Source organism: Sylvia atricapilla, chromosome 3, assembly GCF_009819655.1.
Source record: "Sylvia atricapilla isolate bSylAtr1 chromosome 3, bSylAtr1.pri, whole genome shotgun sequence".
Lineage (NCBI taxonomy): Eukaryota > Metazoa > Chordata > Aves > Passeriformes > Sylviidae > Sylvia > Sylvia atricapilla.
In genome coordinates this window covers 45,020,359-45,037,512 of record NC_089142.1, presented here as the reverse complement: position 1 = coordinate 45,037,512, position 17,154 = coordinate 45,020,359, and the positions used below count along the sequence as shown (strand labels likewise).

At 39.2% G+C, this 17,154-nt stretch overlaps 1 protein-coding gene across 2 annotated transcripts in view; it reads left to right on the top strand.

Moving 5' to 3' along the window:
- The window catches only part of SESN1 (sestrin 1), an 80,290-nt gene that overhangs the window by 8,288 nt on the left and 54,848 nt on the right, over window positions 1–17,154 (top strand). Inside the window, exon 1 of one of the 2 annotated variants that reach the window (XM_066315232.1) lies at window positions 16,998–17,136. The exons of the other annotated variant lie outside the window; for it this stretch is intronic. The gene's annotated coding sequence lies outside the window, so the exon portion shown is untranslated. Of the gene's footprint in view, window positions 1–16,997; window positions 17,137–17,154 lie in introns of those variants that run through there. 2 annotated transcript variants of the gene reach the window in all.

The window sequence follows — 17,154 nt, the reverse complement described above, 5'->3', positions numbered from 1 at the left end:
GAAAAGCACTAAGATTTTGGAATGTTTTGTAAATTAGCATACAATATTAAGTAAAAAAAAAAGTATGGACTTCTAGGTTATGTAAAATAATGTTATTTTCTGTTAGCCTGACCAAAATATATTATCTTAAATAAAATTACATTGTCTTACTCTAACAAGTGCAAAGTGAGCACTGAAGAAATACTTGCTGTTTTGTCATCTTACACTTGACTTTTTTTTCAGGTCATGGTTTCTCCTTTAAAATAAACATAGTGGAAAAGTACTGAATATACCATTGTGGGCCAGAGAAAATAGTTTTGAAAGCTTGATTATGTTTTCCTGTGGATACTGAGTGTTTAAATTTCCAAAAATATGGTTTGCTGTCAGTACGGTTTTCTATTCCAGTAAATTGTTTACAGTTTAATGGGGATTGGAGGGTGGGAAAAGCTTAGGTCTCTCTTCAGAAATCAAGTCAAACTTGGAAATCTTCACTTGAAGCTTCATAAATGAATTAAATCCAGAAAGTTAAGTGGTGGCATTTTTTCTTGTTTGCTGCCTTCCTGATGTTTTCAGTGACTTTGACCTTTTTTTTTTTTTTTTTTTTTTTTTTTTTCTGGAAAGCTTACATTAAATTGCTGCCAAAAGTTGGTTTGGGAAGGTGAACTGGTTTAGTTCTATTTAAACCTAGTAAACAATTTACCATTTTCCTTACTTCAGCTTTATGTAGAAACCAAGCTTGTTCTTTCATGTAATTTTGGGTTAAAAGTTTCACCCAGTGTTGTGTTCTAGTGCAAGAATATTACCCAAAAATACACTGGGCTGGTGTTTTAAAAATAGAGGTGATGCTACTTATGTAATCTGATAATGTGTCCTTTCTGTGCAACTGCAAGAACTTACTTTCAATTCAGGCACTGTACTGTAGAAAAGCCCTGAAAACTGCTTCTGAAAAGACATGTTTTTGTTGTTTGTGGGTTTTTTTGTTGTTGTTGTTGTTTTGGTGGTTTTTTTTTTGTTGTTGTTTTTTTTTTTTTTCCCTGTAAATTAGTTAGAAATTGTAACCTTTTTCAGTATTCTATGCCTTCTGGAGTCAGTAATAAAGTTTTCTTGGTTTCAGGTCTTTCCTGGCAGGTTCTTTGCCTAAATAGCTGACTAGCTTTGTGGGCCTTAACTTTGAGAGTCAAAGTGTAACCACCTCTTCACCAAATTTCCCTCTCTGGAATATTCTTGGTTGCTATTGAATTGTTTTTAAGCAGTTTTCTTCTGAGAAAAATATTTTTGTCAAGGATTCCTTAACTCTTAGTGAGTAAACATGGAATAATATGACTTATTCAAAGGAGGTACAAACTTGAAAGTGCAAACTTATTTAAAGCTCTAAAGCCTTTCCTGTGTGCCTTTTGGGTTTTTTTTTTCTTTTGTTTTCTTTTTTGGGGGGGGAGAGGGATAGTGTTTGTTTTGGGAGGAGGAAAACCTCTTTTCTGAAAGATTTTTTTCCATTGCAGTTTGTTGCTGAGCCTGTTGCTGGTGTTTTGGTGCAACAAAGCTTTTAGCTTTAAATGCAGCCTGTTTGCCAACAGCACATTCCACTCGGATTAAACTGTTTTGATTTTCCATTTATTTAAATTTTAGTTCTAAACTAGTTTCACACTGATATCCATGTAGACAAAGGATTCCAGAAAGGAAAGCGTCTAAGAAAAACTCCCTGTGAATTTCAAGTCAGTGCTAAGTGCAAGCTTATGTCCCTTTAACAGTACTAAATATTTGGCAACTGCTGTGCACAAAACGTTTTCTGGAGCTCATCATGTTATAAGTCCTTACCAGGATAAGATTGCTTTTGATACTTTCTGTAACTTCCTTTGTGTCCATTCTGTGCTTCCTACTTGTGTTACAGAAAAGGTTTTGGAAACCTTATGCCTTCACCTAGATTACATTTTTTTAAGAGTTATGTTTGTAATGGTTGCTTATATTTACCTAGAAATAGATGTATAAATAGTGTTCTGTAAGAGAAGCTTAATTCTGACATTTTTATTGCTACTGTTCTGTTCCATGAGGCAGGAAAATAAACCAAATGGAAATGTTTTTGTCTGGCTTTTAAAAGGCATATTGGTATCTTGGCTTGTAGTGTTCTGCTTTTCTAGCTATTCAGAACATGGCAGCTCTGCTTGGCTGATACTGTCTATAATCTGTCAGAAGAGTGTGTGTAAATTTGGAATGTCAAATGTTGCTTCTTTTTCCTTCATTATTTGGTGTCAGGCCTTTCTGTTAAAGGATTCAAAGTTTTGAGTAAGGTTTTACTTAGCAATGAAATTTACTATATTATGAAATTTACTAATTTACTATAGCAATTAAAGCTATTTTTTAATGCAGAAGACACCATTTGTAATGCACAATGTAAAAATCTTGATTTTATAGTCTAAAGGTAGTAGTTAACTACTATGGTATGGACGTGTAGGTTATGCATTAAGTGAATGCCTGGGATTGAAGCATGGACTGTTTTGTGTTCTTTCTGCTTTTTAGGGTTTTCTGTATGTTTGTGTTCAGTGATAGAAGACTTGGGAAAGGTGCTGATTGTGTACACTCAGAATTCAGTGTGCAGATCATTCCCACTGATCAGGGAGTGGGAAATACGGCTGCTTCATGATGCAAAAATTAATTTTGTACTGGTAAGCTGTGGTGTGCTTCCCATATATGTGGCTTCCACCCATGTTCCTCCTCTCAGAGCCCAGGGTCTGTGGTGCAGTGTGTCACACATCTGCATGTTTAGGGGTCAGTACAGTACCTGGGTATCAGATCTCTGGGGTAGCGTAGCCACATGGCTCACAACTAATTCCTGGTAGCAATAAATCTTCATGCATGTGCATAAAAACATGCTAAGGCGATTGCAAAGTTCTGCTGGAAAGCTCACATGGAAGGTTCCCTGAAACAAATACTTCTAAAAAATACTTGGGAAGGTGTCCTGAGATCAAAAAAACTAAAGCATTTTGCAGAGAATAAAATCAGATTTTAATACTATCTTTTAAACCTCTTCTCAATTGTGTTGCGAAACTGAGAATTTTTCTAGATGCACACTCACGCAGACTCAGAAATTCCCTGTTTATGATGACTTCATGAATAAAAATGCCTTTTGAGGAATAAAATGTCTTAGAAGATATAATCTCAGAGTTGTCAGGGGTGCTGGTGTGGGAGGGCCAAAGCTTGAAGTTTTGGTGAAAATGTATGGCTTTAATACAAACTTATCCCAGATTATCCATTGCTAATATAACCTGTGTGGTGGTATGGTATGAGATTTTTCTTTTCTTATGTAGCTGTTTTAGACAGTTGTAAGGAGACATCTTCCTGATTCTGTAACAGAAGCAAACATATGAGTCCATCATCGTGTGTTTTCAAAACTTCAGCAGAAAAATGAATGCTAATCTTCTAAATATTTGCTCTATGGACTTGTTGAGGGTGGGGAACAAGTCCTGCTGCTGAGCCACGAGGTGCTGAAAGGAACCCCTTGCTTTCTAAACTCCTTCTCAGAGAGGGGTCCAGGTGTGGCTGGATCCAATCTTGGCCCCAGAATTCTTTCCTGCACAATATAAAAGCTAAAACTCCTGGCAGTGTATGTATAGGATAGCACAGTGCATTATTGCAAAGCAATTATATTAAAGCTGGCAAGAAGAAATAATTAGGTAGACATGGATGTAACTCACCATACCAATGCTCGTGGGCAGATCTCTCTCTTAACCTTGAGGAGTGTCCAGAAGGAATATGCCAGAGGAATCTAGCCTTATGAAAGTGGACTGGACTTTCATAGTATAAAGTTACCAGCTATATGTCCCTTGTCTGCCAGGTCAGCTTAGCAGCTTGTCTGCCAAATCTTTGCCTCACTACCAGGATACTGATTTGGGGTTAAATAGCCACACTGGTTGAGCATAGTTCAACACCCAAACCAGCACATGGCCTGAGCTCAGCCCACCACTGATAGCTTTGCAAATAGGACATTGCCCAAGTTGCTTGACCACATTCTGGGGTACAGTATTCTGCTACAGTACTTCTTGAATATTTGTTTGAAAATAAGAGTGGACAATCCAACTAACCAGGACTTGTAAAAAGCATTGAGCTTCTTTGTTGTCTAAAACTGCTAAGAAATGTAAGTGGAAATCAAATTAGAAAGGGCATGCGCTGTAAGTTTTTATTATGTATCTACAATAAAAGAGGCAATCTAACAAAGAAGGAACTCTGAATTCTTAAGCCAAGCATAATTAATTTTGAAATAGAATGAAGTGATTTTTCTAGGGATAGTATCATGTGAAATATCTTCTCCTTCAGTATGTAATAGAAGCCAGGGATAATATAATTTGATAGCCTCATTTGAGACTTGATTCCTTTATCTGGTGCAACGGTAGTTTCTGATGCTCATTGAAATCAAGCTCTCCATCTCCAAGAGACTAAGACAGGCTTCACATGGATAATAGAGTACTTTCTTTTCAAAATAACGTGATACTTCTTACATGGTTTGTGCTTCTGGATATTGGGCTCTCTTCGAGAAGTCTTGAAGCCTGAAGCTTCTAAATGGCAAGGGGAAGCTTCTTCTAAGAAGTTATTTGAGTTCTTAACAATTCTAAACATTATAGAATGATAAAGAATTGAAGCAGCATGCTGTACAATATTCTGTTGCAACAATATTCTGTTGTTGCTAATATTCTATTCTGTTGCTATAAATAGAAGAGAAACTGCTATTATGTCCTTGTGGCCATTGCTTTCCTTCACATATTGAATTAGATGGGATCATTACTCTTCACAGAGTCGGATTTGGAAATCTGGTAGCATCTGCAGGAGAGCATCCTAAAGGGAATGCTCTCATTATTGATACAAATTCTTATTTTCTAGAAGGATCTTAGAGTGATCTTCTTTATTTCTCTCTTGTAGTGGAAATGAAGTCCAGGAAATATGTGGGGCAGATTATTTCATAGAGAATGGAGTTTATTTTTTTACCGCCGGCTCTCTATTTGTATTGGGTTTGCATGGCAAGATTTTGGTTTTGGAGCAGCTACAGGGGTGACTTCAGTGAGAAGCTGCTGAAATTTCCCCTGTGTCTAATTGGCTCCAAGATGGGCCTGTCACTGTCCAAGGCTGAGCCCATCAGTGACAGTGGTGATACCTCTGGGATAATGTCTGTTAAGAAAGCGGGAAAAGCACTGGGCAATAGCAACTGCAGTGAGAGAAGGGAGGGGTATGTGAGAGAAGCAGCTCTGCAGACAAGGGCAGTGAAGAAGGAGGGAGAAGTGGTGTTTTAGGCCCTGGAGCTGAGATACCATTGCAACCCATGGTCCAGACCATGGTGAGGCAGGATGTCCCAATGGAGATCTGTGATGGAGCAAATCTCCACCTGCAGCTTGTGGAGGATCTCACACCAGAAGAGGTGGATGCCTGAGGAAGTCTGGGAGCCTGTGCTGTAGCAAGCTCCTGGCAGGACCTGTGGCCCTGTGGAGAATGGAGCTGTAGAGGGTTTGCTGGCAGGATTTGTGACCCTGAGGGGGATCCATGCTGGAGCAGTCTGTTCCTAAATGGCTGCACCCCACCGGCAGGGGCCCAAGCTGAGCAGTTCATGAAGAACTGCAGCCCTGAAGAGGGATGCACTTTGGAGAAGTTCATGGAGAACTGCCTCCAGTGGAGACAGACCCTTGGAGCAGGGGAGGAGGGAACAGCAGAGACAATGTAGTTGACCACAACCCCATTCCCTGTTCTACTGCATTGCCAGGGAGGAGGAAGTAGAAAAAATTGTGAGAGAAGTGAAGCCTGGGAAGAAGGTGGGTTGGGGGGGATAAGATGCTTGAAATTTTGGGTTTATTTCTCATTATCTTACTCTGATTTGTTTATAATTTAAATTAATTTCCCCAAATCGAGTATGTTTTGCCTGTGATGGTAACCGGTGAGTAAGTGATCTCTCCCTGTCCTCACCTTGGCCTACAAGGTTTTATGTTTTATATTTTGTATCCCTGTCTAGCTGAAGAAGGGAGGGATAGAGCAGCTTTGGTAGAGACCTGGCATGCAGCCAGGATCAACCCACCACAATATTGGAACTAGTTCTTTGGTGTATTTTCTTGAGAGTGAAATATAGAATTTGCTGGAATATTGGTGTTTATTTGGCTGTTACAAAGTTGATTGGTGTCTAAAAAACCCGTCCCTTTTTGTGAAAATGTGCTGCTTTTGACAAAGTGCTTGCAGGGCAAGGCTTCCTCAGTAATGACTGAAAGTCCCATGAAGAATAGGAAGAAAAATACACTTAGAATAGCCCAAAACTATGAGCATCCCAGTCTCTGGTTTGCCTCTCTCAGGTAAGTGACTTGTGGGCAGTTGAAGAGACAAAGTAGATCTTCTCAAGCATTAGGAGTTTCATATTTCATTTAAAGTCATAAAAAATCTTACAGCATTTGCCTTGGATGTATGAGTATTTCATTCAAGCATAAGTGGGATCTGTACTGAACTGGAGTTTGAAACTTGCTTTGCCTCATCTCAAAACTTAACTTGGCCCTAAAGGTCATTTTTATTGACAAGATGTCACATTGAGTAATAGGCACCTGAGGTCTTAAAACTTCATCAAGTTAGGAAAAACCCCACATTTTGTCCAGATCCTGTGAAATTTATTTAGCTCAATCCAACAGTGCTTTATATTAAACCCAAAGTAGTGAGGAAGCTTTGGAGGCCCTGTGAAGTTGGGGAAGGATTTAACCTGAGTAGTGGTAATCCAGTTAGATTAATGAGGCAAGTTGAACAGAAAGTTTGGTGAAGACTGAAATATGCTAAACATTAAGTATTTATCTTCTCTTTCTTTTTAGAACACTTGTAAATATGTTGACTTCAGAAACCTAGGATAAAATACATGCTTGTATGGCTTTTTAAAAGTTGAGCATCTGTGATCTTTTTTTTGAAGGGGGAAAGAGTATGTTGCTACAGAAATAGAACACTTTTTTTCGTTTTGTACCACAAGAGGAAAGCATTTTTTCTTTATTCAGATGAAACTTATTATGATAGTAAACACATCTGTTTAATTAGATTGTTGTGGTAGGATTGGGGTTTTTTTTTTCCATGATTTTTTCTGAAAATCTTAATTTTGAACGGAAGTATTTATTGTCTTAGCGGTAGTATTTTGGGCACTTACTGTCACATTTGGAGGGAACTGCTTTACTGAGGATACTTACATTAATACTATCACTTGATCTGAAAATTATAGATGAAAAATAAACGAGCAGGTACTACTTTAAAATTGTTGTGTACCACACACATTTTTCCTGAAAAAAATCACGACTGCCTGTTATTCCTGGGAGCAGCCGTATATTGCCAGAATGGCTGCTCCTGTGTGGTAGAGTGAAGCGTACATGTGCTCACAGGGTTGAGGCCCCTGTGCTGGTTGGTCTGTCCAGAAGCATCTGGAACATTGTTGCAGGATTCTATTTCAAAACTCTCTAAGTGTTTCTATTTGTAATAAACAATCACGTGTCTCTTCATCCAGGTTTCAGGTTTCCTGGAGTTTCGTGGCCCTAAGTGTGATCACTGTGCCAAGCTGACACTCGCACTTGGCTCTTAATCTGACAAGTTACACTGTGAGTGGAGGGATGCGCGAAGCAAGTTTTGGATAGGCCATGTGGAGCCTGGAAGCACAGTGTCTCTGTTTTTTTGTGGTGATGTACCTTTCAGCAGGGCCTGAGAGTTTAAATGTAATGTCATATCAATGCAGCTGCAGTATTTTCAGGACTAAATTGGCTCAGTGTGGGCTACCAGGTGTACCAGTTACCACAGCAGTAAATAGGCATTCTTCACTTGTATGTTCTTCAGAATTCCACATGGAATGAACTTAAGCTGGTGCACCTGCTCCAGGAAGATGTAATGAATTTGAAGGAACACTTGGGGGAGACTTCATGTCTCATGTTTTGTTGCCAGTTTTTTGTTTGTTTGGAGTGATATCAATATGAATTGAGATATATTACTCTAAAATTCTTGAAAAATGAAACTTTGTTCTTTTTGTCTCATTTCTGTTTGCAGAACAGTAACATGAAAACTTCTTGAGATGGGGCATATTTTTAGGTATTTTTTTGCTAGTGATGATATCTTGCTAGTTTTCTTTAGAAATAGTGTACTTGTTACTGACTTTAAGTAGTGATGATTGACAGTTATAGGAAAGGGAGAAGAAAAGCATTCATGAATAAGAAGTTTGTGATAGTAGGTGAATCAGCACTTTATATATTAATCATGAATACTCACCACTATATTCAAGTTTCATGCCTGTTTCTATTTTAATTCATGATTGTCACTATTTCAGTTTTGTAAGGCATTTTTCTGCACCTGAAACTTCCCTGATATTACCTCTGTATTGTTAATGAAGCCCTGGCATCAATGTCTTATAAAAATCAAAAAACAAAACTGAAAGAAGGAAAGAAGGCACTAACTGCAAGAAGTCACCTCTTCTGAACACAGGAGGCATACATTGCCATATATTAAAAAACATCCCAAAGCCAAAACAACAACAGAAAAAATGCCCTACCCAATTACAATGATGTTTTAATAACTGAAGGAGTTGGGGGTCAAAAAGCTGAGGTTTGTGAAGGAAATCAGTCCTGAGTATGTATGATGGTGTCTTCTGGCCATAGTTGCTAGCCATGGCATAGACTTTCCCTGATCTAACCAGAAAATACTAGTATAGGTACTAAGTGAAAATAATAGTCATAATCAGTCTATTTTCTTTTTCTGAAGGCTCCAGCAAGGGATCTATATGATGGACTTTAAGGGACATGAAATTATTAGAAAACTTTGGTGAATAACTCTTAACTTTAATTTTGAGTTTACCAGCTAAGAATTTTAAACTAGCACATGGCACCTAATCAGTTTTCTAAGAACGGATTCAACAAAAGAGTAGATTTTAGCTGAGAGGCGAGGGCTAACATTTAATTCTTTAGGACTTTTTAGTTCCTGTTAAACAAAATTAACCAATAAACAAGTTATCTCTGGAATAAAATAATATTTACTGCTGAACTGTATTATCTTGAGTAAAGTAATGTGTTGTGTGGTAGTGTTGATATTTGCCTTTTTTTTTTAATTTATTCCAAGCAGAGTAAAACTAATGCATTGTCAAGACTGAAATCTATTTAAATGCTGTCAATTGTCCACTATTATGAAGAGAGGTAGCGGAAAATAGAATGCTTTGGCAGTCCTCACTTGCTAAAATAAACTATTATGTGTTGTGTGACAGGAGTCACTGGTGTGTGCTTAAAGGGACCCTGCATGGTAAAACTTCCTGGCTGCGTTTTAGCTTTTATCCTGCTCTGTGGCAAGGCCTCATCCAGTGGGAAAGGTGCTCTACTTAATTCAGCCCTGGCTGTAGCAATGACCCAACAGACTGCTTGTGTCCCCAGAGATTGACTACCAGTGTCTAATGCATCAGAACATGTAAGAGCCTGTCAGATGGACGGGACAGCAACGAGAGGTCTCCAGAGTCCAGGGCAGCTCTGGAAACGTGCAGTTTTGCACAGGCCATGGGTGCAAGAGCTCTGCTTAAGGTGCCAGCCACAGCTCTAAGTGCGCCCGAGGAGAGAGAGCAGGAGAGAGGGAGAAAGAGCTAAGAGGGAGAGCAAAAGTGGGCTAAGTTCTTGTTATAATACATTATATCTCTTTCTGTGGTGAATATTCTAATTTACACTAATTAACTAGTACAAGACACAAATCCTATAGAATCTACATACAGCCTATAAGAACTACTACATGACCATACTGTGTTACATTTTAAACTCTAAAAGCTACTTTCTAGACTTTTCTCTTGCTGCATTGACCTTTGGATCCCTCAGCTAGTAGAAGGGTATTGTTCAATCAAGAGGGATTCTCCTTCACCTGGCTAGACCATTGTTCTTTGGTTATATAGTAACCAAGGCTCAGTATCCTACAACTCACAGCTGGCTTTCATTTCTACTTCGATTATAGGTTTCATATTTTCAGAATCTTTTGCCAAGCAATCATATTTATAAGGTTTCCCTGTTTCATCTTCCCCAACATCTCCCCCTTTCTGATGAACAATTAAGATACTAGGAATCATCCTATTTGTTATTTTTTGCACATACTGAAGTACACAGGGTATTGCTACTAAAACTACAATTATTACTATTAAAATAATCAAGCCTATTTTACAGAGTTCCTTTAGCCAAGGTGCAAAGCCTCAAACCATCAAACACATTGTCTAGCCAGGATGGGTTATCTGTTGTAATTTGGTTAGCCAAATCTCTTAAGTTTTGTAACAGTTTATGAATAGAAACAGAATGATCAAACAAGTTCATACAGCATAACATTATCAAAACCTTCTAGAAGAGGTGCTTCAACTGAACAGGTTGAAAAGGGTTTGTCAGGGCTCGTGTTGGATAAACAGATGGTGTCAGAGCCTGCAGACTTGGCTAAAGCAACCCAGATATTTGTCTTTGGTTGATCTACAGGTAAAGCTTCACTACAAAAACTAAAACAGAAGGGTAAAAACAACATGCATTCACGCAAATAAAAAAACTCCATTCTTTTCTTGAGCTGTTTCCGGTGGGCCATTTTCTCCTGCTGATTCTGCGCAGTTCAGATCTGGGTGTTTGTTTCCTGGCTTCCACTCGCAGGGTCGCTGGCTGGTGTGGAGCTTTGATGTATGATATGGCTTCACATTCTTTGCTGGAACCTGCTTGAGTCCTCCACTTGTGGAAACACATGAAAACTCTTTCCTCCATGTAATAAGGTTATATGGTCCTTCTATCTGTCCTGATTCTAAGTTTTTAATTAAAACTGTGGGGGGTGCTCTTTCAGTTTTGCCTTTTTGTTGTTCAAGAAATGTCTCTAAATGGGGGGATCAGGCTCTTCTGCAGAGCTGTTAAAAATTATAAACATACAAGGCTTTATTCAACCTTCTTTGAGGTGTAGCCTGAGCTTTTCCCGCTTTCTGATGATCTAAAATGCGTTTGAGTTTGATGTGTTCTTTCTGTCATTCCTTGACTCGTGGGAGAATAGAGAATGCCAAATGTGTGGTGAACACCCCAGTCATTTAAAAATGCAGCTAATTCTTGTGAAACATATGAAGGACCATTATCAGTTTTAATTTCTTGGCTAATCAGATTATAAGTTTTTTTCTCTTTCATCTTCCCCAACAAGATAGGTGGTATTTTTAGCGAAAGAAGGGGACTGGAGCTTGTGGTGTCCTAGATGCAAATACTCTTCAAATTCACTCCCTTATTACATGTATGCAACTGAAAGAGTTAGCTTGTATCTTGGAGGTATTTTCAAGTGCAATGCTCTACTGTTTTTTATACTTTGTTACTACAGTTCCTTACTGTTTCTTACAGCCTCCTACAGGGAAATGGTAGCTCAGCCACTTGGGATACATTTAGGTCCTGATTGCGACAGAGTTTACTATGCAGTATTTTCATTGACAGGTTTGTCCCTGCTTTATCATTGATATATCATTCACAATAAAAATAAAAGAGGTGGGGTTCTGCAACAGATGACACTATAGGAAAAGGTAACCCTAACAGGAAAATGTTCTCCCTACAGCAGAATGAAAACTTAAAAATGGAAATAATCTGAGTAGACTCAACTTCTGGTAGTTGCTGGCATCAGAAAGCTTTGCTTTTCAAACCTAATGTTTTTATAGTACAGCTGGTTGGGGTTTTTGGTTTGGTTTTTTTGCTTGGTTGGCTTTTGGGGGTTTGCTTGCTTGTTTTGTTTTAAATGGAATGAGATACCTTCAGATTTCTGCACTTACAGCCACCAACATGGGGGTTCCTCTGTCCTGTATTATACCTATTTGTCAAGACAAAGGTTCTGGTTTTCACTAAGTCACTGAAAGACAACAATGCAGTCTAAAGACAGGAGCTGAGTTCAGGAAGCTGGTGTTTATGATCCAACTCAGAGCTTCAAAACTCAGGATCCTTCTAACCCTGTAACTGAAGTCAGTGAGCATCTGGGCAGAACTTCATCATATATTCAGCCTTACTTAAGGGTGTTTCAGGTCAGGAAGTGGGCAGTAGTTCCACGCCTGTGCTCAAGTAAGCTCACTCTAGATCCAGAAGTTAAATGTTTCCTTCTTTCTCCTCTCAGGGCTTGCAGAACATGGTGTTCTTGGAGCATGTTTACTGAAGACCTATCAGATGGGCTTTGCACAAAACAAACTAGAGTTACCCCTCCCACAGCCAAGTAATAGCTTAGTGGTTAGAGCATTCCCGAAGAGTGAGGACTCTGGGTTCAGCACCTTTTTTCCCTGAGGTGGTTCAAAGTCATGCCCTTTACATGCCTGGGCTCCCAAGATGAGACAATTGAACTAGCTTTTGCTCTCATTTCTGGGCCTGTGAGCAACTTAAGAATTGCATGTAAAGCAGGACTAATGCAGTTAGAAGTGCTGGCTGTGTTGCCATCATTAAACATCTTAACTTTTTTAGAGAGGCGGTGAAATCACCTTGGTCCCATTTATGACTTGGACTTGGCCTCTATCTTGTTTAAGTGATCTTGCTGCTGAGGTGAGAGTACCAGTCTCTGGGCTTGAGGTTGTGGTCATGAATAGATGTAGTTGCCTTTTTGTGGTGGGCAGAAAGCTCTAGCACAGTGAGATGAGACTGATAAGGCACTCCTGTCCTTGGTGCTTCCTGTTGGTTAACTTAGGTGACTTCCAACTTGACCTACACGTTTTGTGTATGCTAGTTAAGGTGCATTACCCTCCTCAGTTTCTGTATAACTGTGGAAAAAATAACTTTTGTGTTCCTGGGTAATAGAGTGAAATGTGATCTTTGCTAAGAGATTCAGACACTTGAAGAGTGTTGTCTTCAACATCGTTGGACTTGTCTGCACAGTATTTGTTGTATTTGTAAATTTGACCTTCCACTAAAGTGGTACTTCCCTGAAATACTATTTAGAGGCTTCTACACTAGATAATTAAACTGTCTTTGTTATGTTCCTGTGGTGAGAATGCATGTGAAACTTCCAGCTCACAAGCATCTGAAAAGGCAGTTGAAAGGGGAGATGTTTTGTCATTTATTTCTTACACACATTTATGGCACACCGTCTGTCCTAATGCATAAGGACAATTATCCCCTTGTGCTGGTAAGCATAATTTTCTTCAATGAGGGTTCTTCCTGAAGGCTTGAGGATGTTTCTCTCACTTCCTAGATCTCCAGACTTGTTCTAATTCATATGCCCTCACACTCGAGGGCACTGTAGGTTCATTCTTCCTTTATAACTGACTGGTGCTAGAAGCTCTTGGTGGAGGTTTGAAGCAAAACTGGGTGTCTCTTGGTATTTTTTATGAGTTTTCTATTTATCTTAAGTTTTGGAGAAAAATGTTCTCATCTAGAAGTTTCCATTAAGGGAAAGGAAGAACAGTTCTTTAAAATACCAATGGGTGTTTGTATAAGACTTCATAGAACAGTTTGGCACCTAGAAAGGAAATAATTGGTCTCTAGTGGATTTGCAATTTGCTTTCAAAATCCAAGTGCGGTGAGATGTGAGTAATCTGCACTACTGCAGCTAAGTGGCTGAAATAGGGTTACAGAACCAGCAGGACAGTCTGGTGGAAGAGCAAAACTGATGTCAACAAGTATTGTACACTGGGTTGAGTTTAACAGAGAGTGAAGCTGAAGTTCTTGAAGAGAGCTGTGTATTCTTGTTGCTATTTAAGTTTTCCCATGTCAAGGTTTTTTATTTGACTGTATTATGCAGGAACTAGATCATTAGCATTAAAAGAACCTGAAGTTCTTCCAAGTTTATATTCAGGCCAAATGAAGTAAGCCTCAAGCAAACATGCAACTAGATGACATAATAGCGTATATTAAATGTGCAGAGGCCTTTTTATTTCCCCATCTCCTAATTATATCGAACAATAGGAGATGAAATACATGTCTCTTTAGTGACACTGTGCTTCAACTTTTTTCAAACATAGGTATATGTGTGAATCTTGCTCCTAGTGGATGGCCATGAGCATTTTGAAATGCCAGAGGTTTCATGAACAGTACCATGAAAATCTGCAACCTGAAGAGCATCTGAGTGTTTATTTGTGACTGAACTCACAGAGTATACACTAACACTTCCCTTCACACTCAGGCCTTCTGATTTTAGGGTAACTTCCCATGATTGCACGTGAACTAAATTACCGTTAACTTTGGAGTAGCTCATTCATAAAAACCGACTTGTGTGACTTGCTGTGTAAAACACATTAAAGGGGAGCATGCTGTCAGTGGCAGTGGCTGAAGTGACAAGATTTAACTCACAAGATGGTGGTAAAGTGATTGCAGTTGTATGAACATATTAGGATAAAAGCTCTTATTAATGTTTACTTTTCCTTCTGTGTTAAAGCATGCCTGCATGCTAAAACATATAGTCCAGGATCTTCAAAACGTCTTCTTAAAGAATTTTGGAAAGGAAGGAAATGTAGCAAATGCCAAACATCAAGTGGTGCTGTAGACAATTACTGGTTTAATCTATTGGCAGTAGATTAAAGAAGGTGGCTGATGATGGTTAGTTCTTCCTTGTTTTCCCACAAGACTGGGTTAATAGTTTTCCCCCTACCTTCCCCAAGTGACATGAATTAGTTATACGATACCTGGGGTGACTGTTTAGTGACCTCCTAGTTGTAAAAACTTCCATGAACATCAGAAGCCTAGAGTTATAAATATGGAACTTCAAAATAGCTCTGTGGAGTTTTCTTTGTTTGGTTCACTGTTGTTTCTGGAATAGCTAGCATAAAACCAAAGGCAGGCCCATTGTCAGGTTAACAGACTTCCTTTTTGGCGATTCCTTCCCTCTTCTGTGAAGTTTTAATCTTCAGAATATCAAACAGAGAAACAAGCAACAAAACCGAAGGAAAACAAAACCCAGATAGTTTTCCTTTTAACATTAAGTTATCAATGGCCTTGAAAAGATGGAGTCAGCCCTTTTATTGTAGATCATTACACTTTGGGTGTGGAACCAGGGAAAGTAGCAGTTTGTGCAAAATGGAAGCTGGTAAGGCTTGTGTAATGGTCTGCTTGATTTCTCCCTGCTGGAAATCTGTGAATGCCCCCAGCCTGAAAGGTGGGCATTTATTAATTTAATCTATCCCACAGTGACTTAATTCTTGTGGATTCCTTATGCATTACTAGACCCAGCTGGTTTGGAAAGGGGTGATTTATAGAGGCTTTAATGAGTGTAGTTACATCTGTACCTGGATGAGAGTTCAGGAATAGCACTGAGCTCCTACAGTTTACATTGTCCAGCTGCTAGTTTGTGAGTTTTACTTTTTACTTTTTAGAAGAACCACTCTTAAGCTGAAGGGAGAAACAAGTGCTGAACTCTGGCATTAGGCTTTCATGGAATGAGGACACAGTCCAAGCTCAAATAATACCATTTCTTCTAGTGATTTCTTGCTTCTTGGAGTAGAAGAATTTAAGATGTGGTTTTCAGCAGATTACAGTCTAGCAGGTTGCACATCTGGCTCAAGGTATCTTGGAGGACAGGCTTTTGGGCTCACTGCTTCAGGTGAGTTTGGTGAAAGGCAGAGCCTTGTGTAGCAGTGCTGGGAGCAGAGCAGGGGTTGTAATGGCTGCTGCTTGCTTGCTTCTCTGGAGACAGAGCTGAAACAAGAGATGGAGTCTAGTTAGTGTTTCTGGGGTGGGAAAGAGAGAAGTACAGGTTAGTGAGGGACAGCAACACAGTTGCTTGTGAAGTTAGGAAGACTTTTCTGATGCATGTTCAGTGTTATCTCCCATTCACTGTTACCCTCTGGAAAAGGAAAATTCTGTGATCCATGAAGGTTCTGAGAAAATAAAGCTTTGAGAATATTTTCAAAGCAAAGCAGCATTTTTCAGTAAGAGCTATGTGTGAGTGTTTATATGAGGCAGTAGGAAGAAGTATTAGGAGAAAGCATAGCTAATAGTAACACAAAAAATATTGCTTTGGAATGCATGCACCTCTGGCTGATTGTTTAGTGGTCTTGTCCTTGAAAAGTGCCCTGTGAAATACGAAGATTTCTGTAGAAAGAGTTTTAGAAACTTTTTTGCCTGTTTTAACCTTCCAACAGTCTAATTACCAAATGGCAGGGAGATAAAAGTTCATTGAGCATCAGACTATTGAGACAACCAAGTACTGAATCATAACCCTAATGCCTGTTTTGTGCCAACTGCCAAATAAAATCATGTTATTGGAATGAAGTGCCTATATCCTGCTAGGGCACAAGAATACTTGGCAGTTAGCAGCCAGTCACTTCGCTAAACTCTACAGGCCAGGGATTGTAAGGAAAGAGCGGAACTTGCAAATATTAGATTGGCAGAATTTTCAAATTAAAGCAACATGAATGGTAAAATACATTCAATAGATGTCTTTAGTCCCAGGCTAATAAAGATTTTTGACTCTAATGTTTTTGTGGAAATTCTCTATGTTCATGTTAATTAAATGTGCAGGGTATTATTGTTGTAGCTCTTATTACACTTACTCTGCATTATCAAACTCATCCCTGTTTTCCCTATTAATTTCCTTTGAGGTGGACCATCTCTGGTCTCTGAACTTCAGATTCCATTTTCAGTCTCAGCTGTCTGGGCATAGATCATATTCATGTCTGATGACTGTAATTCAGTTAGTGTATCCTAAACTGAACTCCTTTCAGCTTTTCCCTTCCCTGTTCTGTCATCGTCATCTCATTGCTCTTGCTTCCTACTTTGCCACCATCTTACTCTTTTCCGATAGTGTCACAAGATGCCAACTTTCCTGTTGCGTTGTGAAATTAAAAATTTGTTTTTAAAGACCTGTTCATTTCCACTGGTGCTTACTACATGAAGGTATTGATTTCTGTATTGACTGTACAGACAGGACCTGCCCAACTTTGTGTGCCCGTAAGGCACATACCTTGCTGGGACTGTATCAATAACAGCCCTTCCAGATTGCACATTCTTGCATCATGCAGCGTGCGGGGCTGCAGGACGCATCCCGCTGACGCACGGCCGCATAACAGAAGAAGGTACTGCTGGGGCAGGACATGGGGGTGGGGAGGTGAGGAAATAAAGCAAATTAACTTCAACTGTTTGAAATCCCAAATGAAAGAAAAACTGTCAGCTTGGAGGAGGTCACAATTGAGTGTTGCAGCTCCTTGACAGAGTGCGACAGTTTAGGATTATCTGCATAAATCTAAGATGCTGCTGAAAGCAGGTAAGTGAAGTAGAATCT